The sequence below is a fragment of the Arvicanthis niloticus genome, chromosome 13, assembly GCF_011762505.2.
Source record: "Arvicanthis niloticus isolate mArvNil1 chromosome 13, mArvNil1.pat.X, whole genome shotgun sequence".
In the NCBI taxonomy this organism is placed as follows: Eukaryota; Metazoa; Chordata; class Mammalia; order Rodentia; family Muridae; genus Arvicanthis; species Arvicanthis niloticus.
In genome coordinates this window covers 12,347,242-12,364,156 of record NC_047670.1, presented here as the reverse complement: position 1 = coordinate 12,364,156, position 16,915 = coordinate 12,347,242, and the positions used below count along the sequence as shown (strand labels likewise).

The following is a 16,915-nucleotide window of genomic DNA, read 5'->3' as shown; positions in this document are numbered from 1 at the left end:
CATACTGAGCCTTTTCTCACTTGTGAGGATTGGTTCACTAGAAAGATGAGAGTCGAAAAAAATGAGAAAGTTTATCGATCCCCCTTCAAGCAAGTACAGTGCCCATAGGTCACCAGGTCATGAAGACTGGAATTCAGAAAAGACCAAAAGGATTGTAACAAGTTCGTGTTAAGATTCTCCTCGGACCCTTCTCCCATTTCCCCCCATTCCCAGCCCCCCAAAAAAGAAGAGGAAGGAGTTTCCGAAAACCCAAAACGCAACAGCTCCGAAGCACAACTTTATTAAAGGCTTAAAAAACATTTCTGCTATTCACAGTTTGTGCTCCCTCACTCCTAGCCCCCCCCACCCCCCACACACACACCCTGACCCAGGCATCATCTAAGGTCAATTTCCACATTTTTACATTTGGAAAATGTAAAATTGTTTACATTTGGAAGCATCAAATAGGGATAAAAAATTCTAGATAACAGCAGATGAAATAAAAGTTCGGAGATTTAAGAAAACAATGAGTATGTATTTCCTGCATAAAGCAAGAGAATGTGCCATGCAGTTCGGTGCTGTATGGTGCTACAGAACCAGGCAGGCACATACCTTTCCAATGCCCACCACTGTTTTCTTTCCTCTTGAATTTAGGAACTGAATGAATTGTGGATCCATTTTCTTCTGTGATGCCCATTTATAAAGGACAGGGACTTTTCAGTATTAGTAAAGATTTTGTTATCGTGTGGGATGCATTAAAAATACACAATAACTATATTGTGGGTAAATACTACTCCAGACCTCATCATACCATATAAAAGCTCTGTCCCTTTACACACACACACACACACACACAGATACAGGCTTGAGGCCATAGTCATTTTAGAACTCAGACTAAACTGTAGTCACATCCTAAGTGACTATTACAATGTTTTAGTGATAAATCACTGTTATAAATCTCAAAAGAAAACATTAGCAGGCGAATCATGACTCTTTAAGACATCAACTCTGGCTCGGATAACTAACTCTCAACTCCCTGATTCTTATGAGCAGCCTAAGACACTGGCAGCCAAGGGAAGACAGGGAAGGATGCAACTAATGGCCACTAGTGGTCATCAGAAAGGTGTCTAAATCTTGGAATTCTGAAGGTATATTTCTACATCTACTAAATGAAATTTTATAAAAACTGGTGAAAACTAAAATTCAGTTGAATTTTGTGAGGTATATCTGGTACAGAAAAGATAAACCAGTGATTATTCTCCATATGTTCTGTGGTCCTCCAGCTGATAAGCTGGACTTTGAGGGGTATAAAAGAAAATATTCTTAACTGATGTCTTCTAAGAAGTGTTAATGGTGTCATCTCAGAAGAAAATACACATGACGAGGGCCAGTGATATGGCTCAGCAAGTTTAGGCAGTTGCTATCAGTCCTGACCACCTAAGTTCTATCCCTGGAACACACATGATGGAAAAAAGAAAATCAGCTCCCCAAAGTCGTTTTCTGACTACCACATGTGTGTCACAGAGTCACACAGGTACCTGTAAATAAATGTGCTTAGAATTGAGAATTAGAAAGCATATAAAACAAATAAAATGTAAAGACTAGCTGAAGAACCAAAAAAAAATTAAAGAGAACTGGACTTTTTTATTTTTATATTTTTATTTTACATATGTGTATTTTGTTTCCATGCAACATGGATGTATGTGTGACACGTACCTGCAGTACCCAAAGAGGCCAAAAGAGGTCATGAGAACCACTGGAACTGGAATTACTGAAGATGGTGAGTCACTAAATGAATTCTGGGAACTGAACTGGGATCTTCTGCAAGAGCGGCACATGGTCTTAACTGCTAAGCCATCTCCTCAGCCCCCAAGAGCCAGATAAAAATTTAAAAATAGAAATAACTGCCATTGGAGACACAGTGTTTCACCTAAGCACCACTGTCACTAGTGTAGTTATGACCATGGATAAACAGGTGCTTCATCCTAAGGTGGTTGACAAGTGTGTGAAGCTGCAAAAGCAACACGATGTCACTTCACAGATCTTGGTTGCTCTCCCATTTGCTGTTCCATGGAATGTTGCCATGACTTTAGGCTAGAAATCAATTTTAAGGACTCAGCCTGAAAGTAATAGAATTTGAAAGCAAAGGAAACCCAATCAGCCAACTATTAATCACTCATTGCTGGTAATGGCAGGTGAGCTAAGGCTGAGACAAAGATCTGCAGACACTCCAAACAAAATCTATTTTTAGCACAGAATTTTTACTGTTTCTTGGCCTCCGTCAGCCCTTCACCAGGGAAGTTGGCTGGTTTCAGTTGTACAAAACTGGCATGGTGTTGATGTTGAGCAAAATTCATGTTTCCATTACTAATGAAACAGACAGGAAAGACAAGAAACTGTAAAATTCATAAATTATCCCTTGAGTAGGATAGGAAACGAAACTGTTGAGTCTACTTACCTAGTGCAGTTCTTAAAAGGCAGTAACCAAATGTGCATGGCCATCTTGCTAGGTGCTGTCTGACTAGTGAATTTTCCTAAATCATTAAAAACTTACTGCAGTTTTAGTGTAAACGTGCAATCTCAGTACTGGTTAGTCTAACGCAGAAGGGCTGCAAGTTCAAGGTCAGCCCTGGCTACGTACTGAGACTCTAGCTCAGACCAAAACAAAAAGTGGAAAGAAAACAAACAAAAAGAAAAAAAATACATAAAATAATGTTGTACAACATTATATCCATACATATTCATTTTATAGTGTATATCTATTAAGCCAATTAGTTACCTTTTTGTGATAAAACAACCTTAAATTTTATTCCCTTAGAAATGTTTAAATGCATTAAATTCTTATTAACTACAGCCAAAATAGTTATAGTAGAATTCTTAAATTTATTCCTCTTGTCTAACTAGAATTTTGAATCATTTGACTGACATCCACTCTGGGTCTGGTAACCATTGCTGTATGAACTGAACTTTTACAGATTCCACATATCAGCGAGGTCACGTGACTTTCTGTGACTGTCTTTTTCATTTAACAGAAGGCCCTCCAGGTTCAAGTATATTATCACAAATAGATAATGAGATGTCCCTCTTCTTAAAGCTAAGTAGGACCCCGTTGTTTCCACACACTGCACTTGCTTTATCCAGCCACATCCACTTCCTCCATTAGAATCTTCAAGATATTTTGGGTTCCTTAAGGCAAATTTCTCCTCCTTTATTAAAAGCTATTAGAAGAGTGTTTCTTCAAAGAAGGAGCTGATCTGGGGGAGAATGGAGAGGAGGGACTAGGAAGAGTGGAGGGAGGGGAAACTGCCATTGTGATGTATTGTATGAGAGAACAGTACAGGTCAGAAAGGAAGAAGAGTGTTTATTTTGTTGTTATCAACAAATAATATCAATGAAGAAATTAAAATGAGGCCGGATTATGACTACCTTATCTTCATTCCAGGCTGGTATGAAATTCTTGCCATTTAGTGATCAATGAGGCATGTATAGGCTCACAGCAGTCTTAATAAAGACAGAATCTTGGTACACTTATTAGGTTCACATGAATTCACATCATCAAAAAGTTATTTAGTTGGGGGAAGGGCAAATTTTAAAGCAAAAGAGGCTTATAATTATTGAATTTCCTTAGGAGAAATGTTTTCCTGTAGAGTTAGGTATTTCAGATACTCAAAAACAAACAAACAAAAAAAAAACAAAAAAAAATGATAGACAGACAGACAGACAGACAGACAGACAGAGATCTGATGACAATTGGGCTAGGCACTAATCTATGAGGGTAGCAGAATATCATTAGGAATCGTTTCATTGACTGTTTTTTTTTCCATTTGTGTTTGGTTCTATATGAGGTCTCTGAGCTATCCAACCTCTGGTTCCTAGCCCTCCAGGAAATCTCAGGGGTTGGCTCCCTCTCATAGCATGGTTCTCAAGATGAACTAGTCACTGCTTGACCACTCCCACAATTTCTGCACCACCTTTACCCCAGCATATCTTATAGGCAGGAAAATTGTAGGTTGAAGGTATTGTGTCTGAGTTGGTGTCCCAGTCCCTCTAACAGAGGAAGTCTTGCGAGGTTACAGGAGATGGCTGACTCAGGGTTTGTATTCCTCATTGCTAGGAGTCTTTTTAGGGTCACTCTTATAAATTCCTGGGAGTTTCCGTTGCACTAGGTTTTTGGCTCATCCCAGAGGTCTATCTCTCCCATTCCAGTTGACTGTCCTAGTACTTTCTCCTTCCCTCCTTCCTCCCCCAACCTGATCACTCCTATAGCCATTTCCACCCATACATCCAGGCTACTCCCTGTGTCTACTAACAGTGGCTATTCTATTTCACCTTCACAGTGAGATTCATGCATCCCCTCTTGAGCTCTCCTCTTAGCTTCTCTGGGATTATGGATTGTAGCATAGTTATCCTTTATTTTACAACTAATATCAACTTATAAGTGAGTACACACCATGTTTGTCTTTATGTATCTGGGTTACCTTACTCAGGATGAACTTCTGTAATTCTGTTAAGTTGGCAGCAAATTTCATGGTGTCATGTTTCTAACAGCTGATAATATTCCATTGTGTACAAGTACCGCATTTTATTTATCTGTGTTTTGGTTGAGAGACATGTAGGTTATTTCTAGTTTCTCACTATTATGAATAAAGCTGTTATGAACATGTTTGAACAGGTGTCCTTGTGGTATGTTGAATCATCATTTCAGTATATACACAGGAGTGGTATTGAGATAGATCTATTCCCAATTTTCTGAGTAAACACTATTTGATTTCCACAGTGAATATACAAGTTCACCCTTGACCAGCAATGGATGAGTGATCCCATTTTTCAACATCCATACCAGGATAATAAGCTGTCACATGTATTTTTTACCTTAACCATTGAGATAAGTATAAGGTGGAATCTCAGTCATTTTAATTTTTGTTTCCCTGATTGCTAAGAACGTAGAACATTTCTTTAAGTGCTTCTCAACTATTTGAGATTGATCCATTGAGAACTGTCTGTTTAGTTCTGTACCCCCTTTTTAAATTAAATTATTTGTTTTGTTTTGTTTTACTTGATGTTTTAAATTAAATTATTTGTTTTGTTTTCTTGAGTTCTTTACATATTTTGGATATCAAAAGCTCTGACAGATGTGGGTGTTGGTCTGTGTACCGGACTCTCTCCAAAGAGATCTGTGGTGCTCTAGCCTGGCTGGAGTGGCCAAAGAGTTGTGCTCTCCAAAGGGGAGGGTGAGTCAGATCAAAGCAGTCTGTCCAGTCTCTTCCACAGCCACCACTGCTCCAGAGTTGGTGGCAGGTGCACAGCTGTCAGCTAGGAGTCAAGGTCGGAGCCACCGAGCAGAAAGTGACTGTGGTAAGTTCAAGCGGTTTCCAGCTATGAAAGCTTCAGGAGAGAATTCTCTTCCCCAAAGTGTTACAGCCCTGTAAGACAAACACTCTCAGATGGTCTTTGATGAAATACTTGTGAGTTCTACTCTTTGTGGACAGGTTCTTATAAAGATTTTGTGGTGGGTTGGGGTCTAAAGGCAGATGATTTCTATTGTCTTGGTTTGAAATGTTAGGGATGCCTCATCTGCATGTGGAGGAGCTTTGGGGGTTGCCCCTACATGACTGATTGTCACAGTGTGTTGACATGGTGTGTTGTGGTAACGTGTTCCAGGACAGGAACCTGGTCAGGAGTAGATGAAGCACCCACTGTCCTCAGATAAGAGAATATCGGGATTTCTGAATGCACGCTACCTTACTAAGTTTTCTGTCTTGTGACAGGGTCCATTGTCCTATTGGTGAAGATATTTTCTCATTCTGTAGGCTGCCATTTTGTCTTTTAGATAATGTACTTTGCCTTATAAAAGTTTGTTAATTTCATAAGGTCACATTTATCAATTGTTGAACTTAGTGTCTGTGCTATGGGTATTCTGTTCAGAAAGTTGTAGTGCATCCAGTTTTATATTGAGGTCTTTGATTCACTTGCATTTGTGTTTTGTGCAGAGTTATAGATATGAATCTATTTGCATTAGTCTCCCTGCTGATATCCTGTTCGACCAGCATCATTTTTTTCCCATTGTTCATAGATTTGTGGATTTACTTCTGGGTATTCAATTCCATTTTATTGATCAAGCTGTCTGTTTTTATGGCAATAGAATGCAGTTTTTATTACTGTTGCTTTGTAGTACAACTTGAAATCAAGGATGGTGATACCTTCCAAAGTTCTGTTATTGTATAGAGTTGTTTTAGCTAGGTTTCTAGGTTCTTTGTTTTTCTATAAAAAGTTGAGTATTTTTCTTTCAAGGTCTGTAAAGAATAGTGTTGGAATTCTGATGGGAATTTGTTGAATTTGTAGATTGCTTTTAATAATATGGACATTTTTACTATGTTAATCCTACCTATTTATGACCATGGGAGACCTTTTAATCTTCTAATATCCTCTCGAAATTCTTTCTTCAAAGACTTGAAGTTCTTGTCATTCAGGTGTTTTACTTGCTTGGTTAGAGTTACACCAAGCTATTTTATATTATTTGTGGCTATTGTAAAGGAAGTTGTTTTCCTGATTTCTTTCTTAGCCCATTGTTTTGTTTTGTATATAGAAGAACTACTGATTTTTTTTTTTTTAGTTAATTTTGTATTCAACTACTTCACTGAAGGGATTTATCAGCTGTAGGAGTTCCCTGATAGAATTTTTTGGGGTCATTTATGTATGTGTATACTATCATATCATCTGTGCATAGTGATACTTTGAATTCTTCCTCATAAAATGAATTTGGCAATGTTCCTTCTGTTTCTATTTTGGGGAATAATTTGAGGACTATTGGTATTCTAAAGTTTAGTAGAATTCTACACTAAAACCATCTGGCCTTGGCTTTTTTTTTTTTTTTTTTTGTAAGCTTTTTAATTACTGCTTCTATTTTTAGGGGGGAGTTACAGTTCTATTTAAATTGTTTATCTGATCTTGATTTAACTTTGGTAAGTGGTATCTACAAAGAACATTGTCCATTTTCCAATTTTTGGAGTACAGGTTGTTGAAGTAAGACCTAATGATTCATTGGATTTCCTCAGTGTCTATTGTTATGTCTCCCTTCTTCTGATTTTGTTAATTTGGATGTTCTCTGTCTGTATTTTAGTATGGAGTAGGATTTGTCTTTCTTGTTGATCTTTCTCAAGGAACCATCTCTTCATTCATTAATTCCTTGTATTGTTTCTTTGTTTTTATTTTATCGATTATAGCCTTTGGTATGATTATTTCTGCTGTCTCTTCCTCTTGAGTGAGCTTGCTTCTTTTTGTTCTACACATTTCAGGTGTGCTATTAAATTGCTAGGATGAGATTGTTCCATTTTTTTTTTTTTATGAAGACGCTTAATGCTATGAACTTACCTATCTCTTAGAATCACTTTGACTTTCCTCCATAAGTTTGAGTATGTTGTGCATTCATTTTCATTGAATTCTAGAAAGTCTTTAATTTTTTTTTTTTAATTTCTTCCTTGACCCTATAGTCATTCAGTAAAGAGTTGTTTAGTTTCCATGCGTTTGTAGGCTTTCTGCTGTTTCTGTTGTTGTTAAAACGCAGCTTTAATTTGTGATGGTTTGATTGGATACAGGAGGTTATTTCAATCTACTTGTATCTGTTGTGACATGCTCCTTTTTTAAAATTTTTAAATATTTATTTATTTATTTATTTATTTATTTATTTTATGTATATGAGTACACTGTAGCTGTCTTCAGACACACCAGAAGAGGGCATCAGATCTCATTAGATGATTGTGAGCCACCATGTGGTTGCTGAGAATTGAACTCAGGACTTCTGGAAGAACAGTCAGTGTTCTTACCCACTGAGCCATCTCTACAGCTATCGTATGCTTTGTAACCAAGTATGTGGTGAAATTGGAGAAGGTTCCATGAGGTGCTGTGAAAAAGGAATATTTTTTTGTGTTTGGGGGAAATGTTTTGTAGATATCTGTTAGGTCCATTTGATACAAAACATCTGCCTAGTTCTATTATTTCTCAGTTTAGTTCCTGTCTCAATGACCTGTCCATTGGTAAGTGCAGGGTGTTGAAGCCTTCCATCATTAATGTGTGGAGTTTAATGTGGGGTTTAAATTTCAGTAATATTTCTCTTGCAAATGGGGATGCCATTGCATTTGGGACATAGATGTTCAGAATTGAGACATTATCTTGGTGGATTTTTCCTTTGATGAGTATGAAGTGTATTTCCCTATCTCTTTTGATTAATTTTGTTTGGAAGGCTAAATATTAGAGTGGCTATACCTGCTTCCTTCTAGGGTCCATTTGCTTGGAAAACCTTTTTTCAGGACTTTACTCTGAGGTAATGTCAACCTTTGTGGCTGAAGTATACTTCTTGGATACAACAGAATAATGGATCTTATTTTTGCATTCATTCTATTAGCCTGTGTCTTTTTATTGGGGAATTGAGTCCATTGATTTTGAGAGATATTTATGACCAATTATTGTTAATTCCTGTTATTTTGATTTTGGCTATAGTAGTGTGTGTGTGTGTGTGTGTGTGTGTGTGTGTGTGTGTGTGTGTGCACGCGCTTTGCTTCTTTAGGTTTTGCTGGTCTGAAATTAATAATTTCTTGTGTTTTCTTGGGTAGGGTTATCCTCCTTGTGTTGGAGTTTTCCTTCTAGTATCTTCTGTAGGATGGATTTGAGGAAAGATATTGTTTAAATTTAATTTTGTTATGTAATATCTTGTTTTCTCCATCTTCAGTGATTGAAAGATTTCTAAGTGGTCTCTTAGGGTCTGCAAGACATTTACCCCAGCTCTTCTGACATTTACAGTCTCTTTTGAGAAGTCAGGTGGAATTCTAATTGGTCTACCTTTATATGTTACTTGGTTTTTTTTCTCTTGCTGTTTTCAATATTCTTTCTTTGTTCTTTACATTTAGTGTTTGAGTATTATGTAGCAGGATGATTTTTTTTTTCTCATCCAGCCAATTTGTTGTTCTGTAAGCTTCTTGTATATTTATATGAATCCCCTTAGGTTAAGGACATTTTGTTCTATTATTTTGTTGAAACTATTTTCTGGGACTTTGAGCTGAGAATCTTCTTCTTGTATTCCTATTATTATTATGCTTGATCTTTTCATAACGTTCCAGATTTTCTGGATGTTTTGTGCTAGGAACTTTTTAGATTTAACATTTTCTTTGACTGATATATCAATTCCTTCTTTTGTATCTTCTGTACCTGAGGTTCTTTCTCCTATCTCTTGTACCCTGTTAGTCCTGCTTACATTTGTTGTTCTTTTTCACTTACCTAGATCTTTCTATCTTCAGGATTCCCTCTGTGTGTTCTTTATTGTTCAACCTCACCATATAGCTGAGTTTGACCTTGAATGTTCAGGCCTCTTACTTCTGACTACTAGGATTGCATGTGTACACTGCCATACTTGGGTTTTATGTGGTGCTTGGAATTGGAATCATACCATCATGAATGGAAAGTTAAGCTACATCCTCAGTCCCATTTTAAAAGATTCAATAGTTTCCTTGTAGACTATATGAAGTTCTTGTTAAATCCCTATTACTTACTGTCTCATTATTGTCCAAGAACTTATATTTTTATTGAGCAACCTACTGGTAGGATAGAGGAAAACCTATCTATTTTTAGGTATTTGTTCTACATAATAGCATCTTACTAAATTCTTTACTGATGTCCTCATTCTTTTCTAATAGTCTTAGGGATTTCTAGGTACGAAATGATATCATCAGCTAAAAGTGGGGTTTGAACCTTTGCTGGTGTCCGCGCCAATTATTTTCCCTCTTTTATTAAACATAGATTCTTTTCTTGTGAAACATAATCTGAGTACAGCTTCCCTTCTTTCTTCTCCCAGTTTCTCCCACCTGGATCCTTTTTGTCTCTCATTTAAAAAAGAATAAGCTTCTAGGAGATAGCAAAACATAACAAAATAAAATATAATAAGGTAAAAGTAAAACCATTATATCAAAGTTAAACAAGATGAGCTAATAAATAATAAAAGAGTTCTGATAGAAATCACAAGAATCAGAGACCCACTCACTTACACATCCAGGAGTAACATAAAAGTAATAAACTGTAAGCTACAGTACATACACAAAGAACTTGAAGTTCTGGACCAGTTATTTAATAATGAAAATTTGTATAATGAAGTATTGATTTTAATGGAAATTATTTTAATGAGTCACAGTTTATAATTTTAGTTTATATGTTTGTGGTTGGTTTGTGTATAGTCATATGTTCATCAAAATACTTATTTGTGTTGAGTTTTTATTAGAAAAGACTAGAGGGTCTTACTGATGTCCCTTCAGGACTTGCTGACATTGTCCTGTAAATTTTACCTCTCAGTTTAAGGTAATAGAATCTGCTCATATTCCCAGAGGACTTTTTGATAGCTCACGTGTTTCTTGAATAAAATTTCTTGTTCTCAGAGCACTTTTTTTTTTCAACTTGCTAATGTCTCTTTTCTAACACTTTCTGCCAGAACAGGTCTCGCCCTTAAGTTACATTGATTGTGTAAAATTAACCAAAGAGTGCTTCCTCTCTGTCCTGGACTAATTTAAGTTGCATCAAAAGGTCATTTCTACACTCTCCAAACCCATTTGGACTGGAATCTGTTCAACGACAGCTCTCTTAGTTCTTTCTTCTGTCATAATTGGTCTGTTCAAGCTTAGTATTTCTTTAGGGTTAATTTTTGACATTTGTATTTTGCCACAACATTACTGTTCTCTGTCAAGTTTTAACATTTCTTCCCATGGCTTTGTGTCTAGAGATAATCAGTCTCTTGCCAGTCTTTCTTGCACCTGTCTCCTTTGCATTTGTCTCTCCTGCACCTGATTCCCCTGCATCTGTCTCCTGCAACTGTCTCTCCTATGTCTGTTTCTCATCTGTTTAACTCTCTAGAATCCTGAGGGATTTTAAAATCAATATTTACTAAAATTTTTTAAGCTTTGCATTTATTTCCCCTTACTATTTATTTTCTTCTTCCTTTATCTTGTTGATTCCTATTTATTGTTTAAGTTAATCATAAGCTGTATTAAGTAAATATTAAATTCTATTATTTCTCTCCTTTTACACACACACACACACACACACACACACACACACACACACACACACAACATTAGAAAGAATATATTCTCTATTCAATCTGTCTTTTCTACTCATGATCTTATAGATTTTTCCCAGTTACCCTCAGAATCCAGAGATGTGGTGTGCATGTGGACTGTGTAATGGTCCTTTCAGATTGCAATGTAATTCTTTCTCTGCAGATAAAAGATATCTGTATTAACTATAAAAATATTCTTCTTTGTTTTGATATATGTATTCTTTCTTGGGCTTTTTTTCTGTAAATTTTCGTAAGAGATGACATCCAGTTTTGTTTGTTTGTTTGTTTGATTGTTTGTTTTTGGTTGTAACTTTCCATTACTCCCACTGTAGCTTGATTGTGTTTGTGGGCTTCCAGGTCTTAGAAACAGTGAACATTCTCTGCTTTGATTTACCTTTTGAAACTTTAATTGGGACATGATGCTGTTTAGTGTTTTCTTATTAACTTAGTCATTGTCACCATTAATTTGAGGACACATTTAGTCTCTTCAAATGCTTCTGCAAATTTTAAAATTTTAATTTTAATGTCATCTGTCTCCTCTAGCACCTCTACTTTCTTAGTCTTTATGCTCTACCTGCTCTTCTTCTGAGTGGCCAAGTGACGGCAAGCAGAGTTTTGTGAGTGGCTGAGTAGAATAATATGTCTGCTTATGTATCCAATTGCCTGCTGAAGGACATCTGTATTGTTCCCTAATGTGAGCATGTATAAAGCTGGTATATGCATCCATGTTTATATGTACATAGATTTTCAAGTCTTTGGGTAATGATTCTTAAGGCATATAATAGGTACATTTTTAGATATTAAGAAATAGCCTGCTGTAACTATTTTTTTTTTCACTCACACCAGCTCTGTATCATCCACACCAGCATTTGGTGTTGTCAGTATTTTCATTTACTACTATAAAGGAGTGTAATGGAATGGTACCGCTGTGTTTGTTTGCATCTCTCTAATGGTACATGACGTAGAATGTCTTTACACGCTGGTTATTCCATATCTACATCTTCATTGGTGAGGTTTTTGACCCATTTTTAACTTGGTTGTTTATTTTCTCATTGTTTAGTATTAAGAGTTCTTTTTTTGTTTGTTTGATTGGTTGGTTTTGTTTGTTTGTTGAGACAGGATTTCTTTGTGTAACATCTCTGGCTGTTCAGGGACTTGCTCTGTAGACCAGGCTGAACTCAAACTCACAGAGATCCACCTGCCTATGCCTTCCAAGTGCAAGTATCAAGGGCATGTACCACCACTGCTTGGCATGAGTTCTTCATATGTTTAAAGAACAATCATTTATCAGGAATGTGTTTAAGAGTCCTTTATTTCAGTTACAGGAGTAGTGCTAGAGACTGAATAATGCAGGTATCCTGCACCTGACTGATATATTGAAGCCTAATCCACAATGTAATGACATTTGTTGGTGAAGCCTTCTGAGAAATAATTAGGTCATAAAAGACCCCATCTCTTCTGCTATGTGATAAAATAGAGCAAAGAAGGGTCTCTCTGAGCCAGGAAAGTTCTCCCCATAATAATTGTTTGTCTTCATTGCCTTCAGATAGGAAGACTGATAGTGATGCAGTAAGTTACCTGTCTTTAAGAGTTAAAGGGGACACGATCTTTCTACTCATTGTTGGAGACACAAATGTACAATAATGGCAAAAGGTTGGTCATCAGGTCATAGGAATGGAAGAGTCTTTAGCTACAGAACTCAGCGGCTAGCCTCTAGCATAACTTCACCTGGATTACCCCTGAAAGATCATGGTTGAGCTCATTTCAGATATTTCTGAAGAAAGTTTTCCATTTATAAGAAAGTTTTTTTTTCTAGTCATAGAATCATGCGACTCCTATAAGAAAACAACTCACTGTATTGTAATAATAATTTGTATGTGTATCACAAATTTCCCTGAAGATTTAAGCCTAAATTAGTTTAAATTAGCATTGCAGGCAAAGGTTTCGAAATTGACTTCATTACAAACTTTTAATGGCTTATAAAACATTTGTCTCTTTTGCCCCATTGTCTTATCATGCATATGCAGATGATAGCAGTTATCAGTAAAATAGAGAACACTGAGGATTTAATAATAAAATACCATGTTTATTATAATTTTAGTTAAGCTCAACTCAATTTATTTTAGTCGTAAGGAAACTACTTGAGGGAATGAATATACATTTATTTATTGTATATTGTATATTGTATATATTCCAATTGATACAACTGGAAACTAATTGTTTTCAGCAAAAAAAAAAAAAAAAAAAAAAAAACCAGGAAAGAAACAAAGGCAGAATTGCAAATTATGTTTCATTATCAAGATTTTTTTTAAAAATCGAAAAACAAGATGGAAAAAATATTCAAATGGATAGTGATATCATTTAATCAATGATTCATGAAAACAGAACAAGACTGTCTGGTTACAACTAAAGTACAAAATCACAGAATTGAAAATTGAATCTATTACTAAAAATAATGTGTGCTTTTAGTTATACATATTTTCTTAATGTAAGTGAAGAAACAAACCTAAGCTTTACTAAAAGTTTTACACATATGTATGAGTGTGGTGTTTGTATCTGTGTTGTATGCATGCTCTCATGTCTAGGGGTGCTTGTGTATTTATATGCAGGTGCCTATGGAGGCTGAAGTTGGCACCAGGTATCTCCCTTAATGGTTTCCACCTTATATTTGAGACAGAGTCTCTCATCTGAGCCCAGAGCTTATTGACTTTTAGGTAGTCTAGCTAGACAGTTTGCTCTGAGGAATCCCATGACTCTGCCTCCTGCACTCTGGGATTACAGGCAGGTCACCATGCATAGCATCTACAGGTGTTAGGGATTTGCACTCCAGTCCTAACGCTTCACTAAAAAGCACTTTACCTGATGAGCCATTTTTTCAGCCATCCAAACCTTATACTTTAAGAAAGACCATAAATTCTGAATTTCTTCCCTGGTAAATATTGTTGGTATCTCTTGGTGTGTGCTTGCTTCTAACAATCTCCCAGATCCTTTGGCATGGGCCAGAGGTTACTCTTTTAAAGAATTGAGCTTGAGTTATAATTCTGAACTTAAGTGGTATCAAGGTAAGTCAAGAGGTAGGTCCTCAAAGCATACAGCAGTGTAGGTGGAGGCTTCTGTTGATGGCTTGATTGTATCTATGAATAAAAGGAAATGGCTATGAGCAGCAAGGAGGTAGGGACAGCGAGAAGATACATGGTTTTACTTTTTGTTGCTAAATCTGTAACATAGTGATATGGCTGATAGAAATCTATGTGAATGTTTAGTTGTAGTTGGCCCAAATTCATACAAATGTTGAAAGTTAAACCTGCAGTAAAAGCATGTGTGGCAGGGGAAAGCAAGAGAGAGAGGGACCCAGCATCATCCTTAGATAAGGACGTTTGCCAGTCTGGGTTGTAAGAGATCCTGTCTTAAAAAATAAATAAATAAAAATAAAAAAATTAACAAAACACCCCCAAAATGTTGAAATTGACTAAACATCTAAAACTGGAGGCTATATTCTTTGAGGATTAGTTAATAAACTAGACTTTACATTTTTGTTTTATGTTTAGATGTATAATTGCAGCTTGTTCTTTCTTCCAGGGAATTGGAAGCTGCTCAAGCTCTTTGAGATTCAGATCAAAGAGCTGTCAGACTCTTGTTTTACAGTGTGGTGAGTTTTGAACAAATTGTTTTGTTTTGTCTGCTTTTTAAATATTTTAAATAGGGGTTACCCCATTTTTTACAAGACTTTGTTAGAAACAAAAATAGTTTAGTATAATTAAGTATTGTTTGATATATTTGCTAACATGAGTCCTTATTTCTCCTTGAAGTAATTATAAGGCATCTGCTCTATCACCATTTGGGGGGGGGGATTAGATTTAAAAAGGATAAAGTAAATATTTTTAGGCAAAAACTCAGCAAACAAAGTCCCACATATAGTGCACAAATTATATGCATATATTAGTGCATACAACTCTGAAAAGTTTGTTTTATTCTTTTTTTCAATGATTTATTTTTATGTGCATTGGTGTTTTGCTTGCCTGATGTCTGTGTGAGGGTGTCAAATCACTTGGAGCTGGGTTTCAGACAGTTGTGAGCTGTGATGTGGGTGCTGGGAATTGAACCCAGGTCCTCCAGAAGAGCAACCAGAACTTTCAACTGCTGAACCACCTCTCCAGCCCCTAGAATGAAACTCTTATCCCTGGAACCTAAACTTTCTCCAAGGACATGGCTGGTCCTTGGTGTCTACTAACCTGTCCTTACTGACAGACTCGCCTGTAGACGTGGCACTGGTGGCTACCACCGGTTCTGTGCAAGGTTTTGAGGCGCCGGGGGGTGGGAAGGGGGCACTGGAGTCTAGTGGTAGTAGCTGCTGACTACTAGGAGAGGAGAGCATGGTGCCTGCTAAGGAGCGGAAGAGTGGGATGCTGTGGAAGAATGCGGTGGAGACGTCCCCAGTGTCCAGCTGTGCTATGCAAAGGGCCGTGGTTCTCCTCCAACCATCTGCTGTCCGCGTGTTTCCACTGTTTCTTCAAAAGATTATTTCTGATATCTTCTAGACTTTCCCCATTGACCACACCCATGACTGAGGATGCTGAGCTTGTCTTCCTTCCTAGTGGTGGCGTTCTTCTGATCCAGCTGCTAATGTTGCTGTCTCCGCTGGTACTTGAGCATCTCAGAGTTCTCAATAACAACCGTGGAAAGCTGGGCCTCAGTCATTATTGCCAGGCTCTTGCCATAGGTGGACTGGGGAATTCAGCTCTTTTCTTCCTCACTCAGGGGGTCTCCAAGTTCATCCTGAGAGAAATCAAGGAACGCCACAGAACCGTCCATGGAGCACACCAGAATACCCAACCCATTCAGAGTCCAGGAAATATCCATGATGGACTTGTCAAGCAGCTCACGGATGACAACCAGAGGCTGTTTCAAACATGTGAACCAGATAGAGAGTAAGCAGTCCTTGCTGCCAACAGCACAGCAGCAGTATGAGCAGCTGGGCTTTGCAGAACTCCCATTCTTCTGCTTCTTCTTGAAGATTTTTGGGTTGAATTTCACATCCGTCACAGCTTTCCGGTGACCCACGAAGTCCATGTTGGTCTTCCAGCCCTCTCGTTCAATGATCTGAGCAGTGGGGCAAGAATTATTCATAGCATAAGCAGATCCCAGGCAATGGCAATCAGGTGACCAACTAAGCCTTAGCACATGCGCGCTCCTGCACACTCATCAAAAGGTTTGGTGATGCTAGTCTCTAGCTGCCAGTCCAGCAGCCTCCATTCCTTCAAACTTCGATCATCAGCTTGAGAGGCAATGTATTTACCAACGAGGTCCCAAGTCAAACCTTTCACTAAACCAGAAGGACCTCTCAGAGTTGCAAGAATTTCTGGGAACTTCAAAGCATTCCAAATGAGGACAGTGTTATCCACGTTGCATGAGGCCAGCCAGGCCTCGTGGGGAGAACATGCCTGAGTGTTGCCTGAGTGGCTCCGGAGGATGGAGACACACAGCCATTGCTCCACATTGGCAAGCTTACCACTGGAGCCAAACACAGGGCCCAAGGTACATAGCCCACTTCCACACCATCATCAGTTTGTCATCTCCCCCAGAAACCAAATACATCCCTCTGTTTGACCATCGCACACAGTTCACACATGCTAAGTGACTGTCCATCTGGCAAAGCATCTTGGGAATATTTTCATCCTTTTCGTCATCCTCCTGGAGGACTGGAGACCTATTCCAGATCACCACCTTTCCAGAATCCTGACCTTGTCCTACAGCTGCAAACTTGGTCCCGTCAGGGTGAGTATCAATTGAAAACATTGGCTTCCCATTGTGGTTGACCCAGGTTGGTTTCAAGAGCTTCAT

General features: G+C 37.6%; 1 pseudogene; it reads right to left on the bottom strand.

The window, feature by feature from the left end:
* Positions 1 to 15,248: 15,248 nt before the first annotated feature.
* Positions 15,249 to 16,915, bottom strand: LOC117718687 (protein HIRA pseudogene; annotated as a pseudogene).